The sequence below is a fragment of the Miniopterus schreibersii genome (genome assembly GCF_964146895.1).
Source record: "Miniopterus schreibersii genome assembly, chromosome: 16".
NCBI classification, from domain to species: domain Eukaryota; kingdom Metazoa; phylum Chordata; class Mammalia; order Chiroptera; family Miniopteridae; genus Miniopterus; species Miniopterus schreibersii.
This window is the reverse complement of record NC_138116.1, coordinates 14941682-14947735: the sequence shown is the minus strand read 5'-3', so window position 1 is coordinate 14947735 and position 6054 is coordinate 14941682.

Below are 6054 nucleotides of genomic sequence, written 5' to 3'. Positions count from 1 at the left end.
GAAGCAACTGATGTTAAAAAAGCACTAATTTGGTTTGGCATTTTAAGAATTGAGTTTACAAGTGACACTACCCTTTGTGTCTTTTCAGGGGTTATTGCATCTGGTCATCCCAGTAGCTTCAGGTGGTAAATAATCTAATAATTATTCATGGATATGGGTACTGAAGTTCAGGTGTGTTTTATGTGCTCCGCAAATCCTTTATGGAGGAGAGATGAATGTAAAATTGTCCCCTGGGTAACTTTTTCTCATGTGAATGAACATTCTCTTAACCTCAAGAGTACAACAACAGTAACTTCACAGAACAACAGTAAATTAACATAGATGCTGGCCAACCTGAAACTAGTATGGAAGTGTTCAAGGAGAAAAAAAAAACTCAGAGAATTAAGGCTTTTTTTTTCTCCCAAGTATTAACCACAGTATTGTTTCCTATTCTACATGCTTAGCTCCTTGAAGAAATATTCTTCGTTCAAGTTTTTTCCAACAGATCTAATAAATTGGCATGAGACAGATTAACAAGAGAGAATATCAAATTTAATTTCATATGTACATATGGGAACCCCACATACATGAGAATCAGAGACCCCATATGCATGACAGGGTCAGAGACAGAAAGTTAAAAGAAGGTACATAGGGCAACGTGAGGTAAGGATGAGGTAAGGTGCCCTGGGACTTCAAAGGGAGTAATAAGGTCATTCACGGGAAGGTAAGACAAGCAAATGTTCGGTAATCAGATGCTTGCCCTGCCCTATAGCTAGGTCATGAAAAGTTATTATGGGCAAGGCCCCCAACTTAAATTCTTTAAGGGAGAAGTAAAAGTTTCTCATGAACCTGCAGAATCTCAATTGCCTTCAGCTCAAAAGAATACACCTGCCAAAGCAGCACATCCTGGGAGGCTTGTTCTGACCCCCTCCAGTTACAATAAATGTCAATGGTCTAAACATACTAATTAAAAACATTAGAGTGCATGAAAAAGCAAGACCCAAATATATGCTGTCTATAAGAAATACATTATAAAACACAGGTTAAAAGCCAAAGGATAAAAAAAGGATATGTCACGGTAACATTAATCAAAAGAAAGCTAGTATGTCTACAGTAATATCAGACAAAGTCGTTTTCAGAGCAAAGAATAGCACCAGGGGTAAAAAGGGTCACTTCATAATGATAAAGAGGCCGATTTGCCAAGAGGACATAAACATCCTAAATATTTATGCACATAATAAGAGCTTCAAATTACCTAAAACAAAGTGGTAAAACTTCAAGGAGAACTGGATACCTCCAGTTTTGGTCAGAGAGTTAAACACCCTTCTAATAATAATTAATCCAAGTAGACAATCAGTAAAGATATAAAAGCTTTGAACAACACTATCAACCAGCTTGACTAATTGATAGAGAACACCTCACCCAATAACAGCAGCATACACTTTTTTTTTAAGTGCACATATAATATTTGCCAAGCTAGAGCGCATTCTGAGTCATAAAACAAAACTTGATAAATTTAAAACAATTCAAACCATGCAAAGTATATTCTCAGGCCACAAAAGAATTAAATTTAAAACCAGTAACAGAAAGATATCTGGAAAAAACCCAAATATGTGAAAACTAAACAACAGTTCTCTAAATAACTGATGGGTGGGGGTGTAAAGTACAACATAGGGAGGGAATATAGTCAATAACATTGTAGTAACTATACGTGGTGCCAGGCGGGTACTCAAATTATCGGGGGAATCACTTTGTAAATTACATAATTGTCTAAACACCATGCTGTACACCTGAAACTAATATAACATTGAGTCTGAATTGTAGTTGAAAGATAAACATATAAATAACCAATGGGCCAAAATAGAAATAAAGGACACAAAGTATTTTGAACTGAATGGAAATGAAATCATGGATGTCCAGTTTCCAGCTGAGCACATAAGCAGCTTGGAAGCCGCCACTCCATCCCAACAGCAAGAAAAAGCTGATCAAACTGAAAAAGATCACCAGCTGTTCCTGGATTTGCGAGAGAGGAGGGCACGAGGCGAACTGCCCTCCCGAGGTGGGAGAAAGAGAAACGCAGGCGGCCCAGCTCCCGGGCAGACTCACCGGCCTGGAGCAGGAGCAGGCGACGGGCGCCCCGAGGCTCGGAGCGAAAACCCCCAGGGGAACCGGTGACGGGCCCACCGCATCCTGAGGCTCACCTCCAGGAGCTCAGCCAGGTTCCCACAGGCAATATCCGGGGGAATCCCTTCAGGCTTCCGGCGGGGAGGGGAGAAAAAACCACCTGAAATAGCCTGGAGCATTCTGTTTTGTTTTTTATTAATTTATCTTTATCTTTGAAAGCATTATACAGGCCCCTTCTCCCCCACTGCCCCCCTGCCCCCAGGCCTTCCCCACCTACTCTCTGTGTCCACCGGTTGCGCATATAAACTCTTAGGTTCATCTCGCCCCACCCACCCGCCCAAGGCCCGCTTTCAGGGGAAACTCGTTAACCAGAGCCAGACCCGCTGGAGTTTTATCTGAGCCTGAGGGACCAGGGGAAAGGGGACACCCATTCCAGCCCACCCCAGCCATCCTGTCCCACTTGGAAAACCTGAGAAACACTGTGAAGATCACTCTCCAGAAGCCCAGGAAGGCTGAGAGACTGAGACCTGATCACAGGGCTGCAGATTCTCCCTCCCTCTCCCCCGCGCCTCACAACCGCATCACCAAAGGCCGCCTCTTGCCCAGGTCATCGTGTCTGACGGGCAAGAGAAATTACAAGGCTTTCCAAAGGGCAAAAAACACCATATGAAGAGACAGAGGCCGCATCAGAACCAGGCAGGGCAGGGATGCTGGAATGATCAGGCCGGGAATTTAAAACAACTCTGATCAAGACGCTAAGGGCGTCAATGGGTAGAGTAGCTAGCACGCAGGAACAGATGGGAAACGTAAGCAGAGAGGTGGCAACCCAAAGAAACAACCGAAAAGGAATGCCGGAGATGAAATACACTGTAACAGAAACAAAGAATGACTTTGATGGGCTTATTAGTAGACTGGACACGGCTGAGGGGGGAAAAAAAATCTCTGAGCTAGAAGATGTATCAGCAAAATTCCCCAAAACTGAGGAGCAAAGAGAACAAAGACAGAAAATTTTTAAAACCCAGAATATCCAAGGACTGTGGGACAGCTACGAAAGGTCTAACGCACTTGCGATGGGATACCAGGAGAGAGAGGAACAGAAGACTGTTTAAAAGAACGACTGAGAATTTTTCTCAAATTAGTATCAGGCACCAAACCACAGATCCAGGAAGCTCAGAGAACACCCAGCAAGATAAACGCCCCCAAAACGACACCGAGGCCTATCATTTTCAAACTACAAAACATAAAAGATAAAGTAAAATAATTCCTTTTCTACAGAGGAACAAAAATAAGAATTACATCCAATTTCTCCTTGGAAGCCATGCAGAGGACCAGGAGTCAAATATTCAGTGTTGTGAGAAAAGAATTCCTTACCCTGTGGAATTATACTTCGAAAGTGAAGGAAAAGAGAGAGGCTTTGTCAGGCCAAAAGCAAACAAAACAAAAAAATCAAGAGAAATTGTTTCCAGTAGGCCTACGTTGCAAGAAATTTTTTTTTAATTCTTTAAAGAGAAGCAAAATAACATAGGTCAGAAGCTCGGGTCTGAGTACAGTAAGGAACATTGAAGAAGGAATCAGTGAGGGGAAAGATGTTCATTTTTCTTATTCTTAATTGATCTAACAAGTTCATTCAAAATAATACTACCAACAATGTATTTGGTTATATATGCTTATGTATATATCATAGGTATAAATATGCTTCTGTATGCTTGTAAGTGAAATAAATGACAATTGATTCAAGCAATGGGAGGAAAAAAATTTAGGACCGTTTGCTACGATGAGGTTCTCACACTACCTGTGAAGTGGTATAGTGTTATTTGAAAGGGGGCTTGGATTAGCTCTAAATATATATTGCAAATTCTAGGGCAACCACTAATAGTTTTGCTTTTTTTAAATATAAACAATAGCCCGCCTGGCCGGGTGTGGCTCAGCAGTTGAGCATCGACCTATGATTCAGGAGATCAAGGTTCAATTACCGGTCAGGGCACAGGCCCGGGTTGCGGGCTTGATCCCCAGTCGGGGGCATGCAGGAGGCAGCCGATCAATGACTCTCTCATCACTGATGTTTCTCTCTCTCCCTCTCCCTTCCTCTCTCTGAAATCAATAGATATATTTTAACAAAAAAATTAAATAAAAAATAGCCCAAGCCTATAACTGATATACCAGGTGTTTTTGTGGGTACAGTGACAGTGACAAAGAAAAAACTACAAGGGGTGGCGGTGAAAGAAAACAAAACCCAAGATTTTAAATCCTGGAGATTTGACACCAGAGAGAAAAACCTTGGGAAGCTCCATTGAAAAACAGTGTGTTTTATTCTGACAGGTGGGCCAAGGGGAGCTTGCCCAAAGGTGGCAAGTCCCACCACCTCTATTCTGACACCACCTGGTAGACTGGGACACAATTCTGGGGCTAACCCCCTGGTGTCAGAGTCAGGCGCTCCAGGCAGAGGACATAGTCCCAACAAGACTGTCTTCACTTCAGGCTCCAGCCACACTTCTGTGGTCCCCAGGCCACCCGCACTTCTGACCGACTGGCCACAAATCCAGAAGGTTCCCATGATTTCTCAGTCTGGGCTGCTGTAACAAAAACGCCATAAACCGGTGGCTTAAACAACAATCATTTATTTCTCACAGTTCTGAAATCTGGAAGTCCAAGATCCAGGGACTGGAAGATTCAATATCCGGTGAGGAGCTGTCGTCTTCTTGTTTCCTCACGTGGCAGAAGGGACAGGGGGGCTCTGTGGGGTCTCTCATAAGGGCACTAATCCCATTCATGAGGGCTCCACCCTCATGACCTAATCACCTCCAATACCATCACATTGGGGGTTAGGTTTCAACATGAATTTTGGGGTTACACAGTCCATAGCACATGACCTCCTTCCAGTTCAATAATTCATTAGAACTCACAATGCTCAGAAAAGCGCTACACTTATGATTACAATTTGCTTATAAAGGATACAAATCAAGACCAGCCAAATGAAGAGACACATAGAGTGAAGTCCTGGATGGACCCAAATGCAGAGCTTCTGTGCACACCCCACCCCACCATGGAATCAGGGTGCATCACCCTCCTGGCACATCACTGTGTTCAGCAGAGCTTCGGTGTCCAGGTTTTTTTCAGGGTTTCATTACAAAGGCATAACTGACTGCGTCATCTCCAGCCCCTCTCACGTACGTCATGGAGGTCAGGCTGGCTCACAGTCCCAAGCCCTCTAATCTCATGGCTGGTCTGATGACCAGACCCCATCTCAACTCCCAGCATAAACTCAGGGATGATCCATGGGGCCCGTGAACAGAGACATTCCTCTTCCTGGGGGAAGGCCATGCATTTAGAATCTCCCCTCTGGAAACCAGAGACAAAGGCCAAGATCTTTATTACAATAGTCTCCCCTTATCCAATGGTTTCGCTCCCCACAAGTTCAGTTACCCGTGGTCAGTGGTTATCCAAAAATACTAAACGAAAAATTCCAGAAATAACCAATTCGTAAGTTTTAAATTGTGTGCAGTTCTGAGCAGCATGTTGAAATCTCGCACTGTCCCACGCCACCCCACCTGGGTAGGTAGAGTCCAGCATATCCATGCTGTATGGCTCCCCACCCACTAGTCACTCAGTAGCCTTCTCAGTTATCAGGTTGGTTATCATATATTTTCAGAGAGCATATTTACACAGCTTTTATTACAGTATATTGTTGTAACTGTTCTATTTTATTAGTTATTACTTATCATCTCTCACTGTGCCTAATTTATGAATTAAACTTTATCATTAAAGTATGTTCGTACAGGGAGAAACACAGTATCCGTAAGGATTGGCACTAGCCGTGGTTTCAAGCACCCACTGGGGGTCTTGGAACATATCCCCCACCGATGAGGGGAAATGGCCCTTACCCCACCCCTCCCACAACTCCTACCCCTCTGCAAACAAGGGTAAAATCCACCCAGGAGGGCCCATCACTGG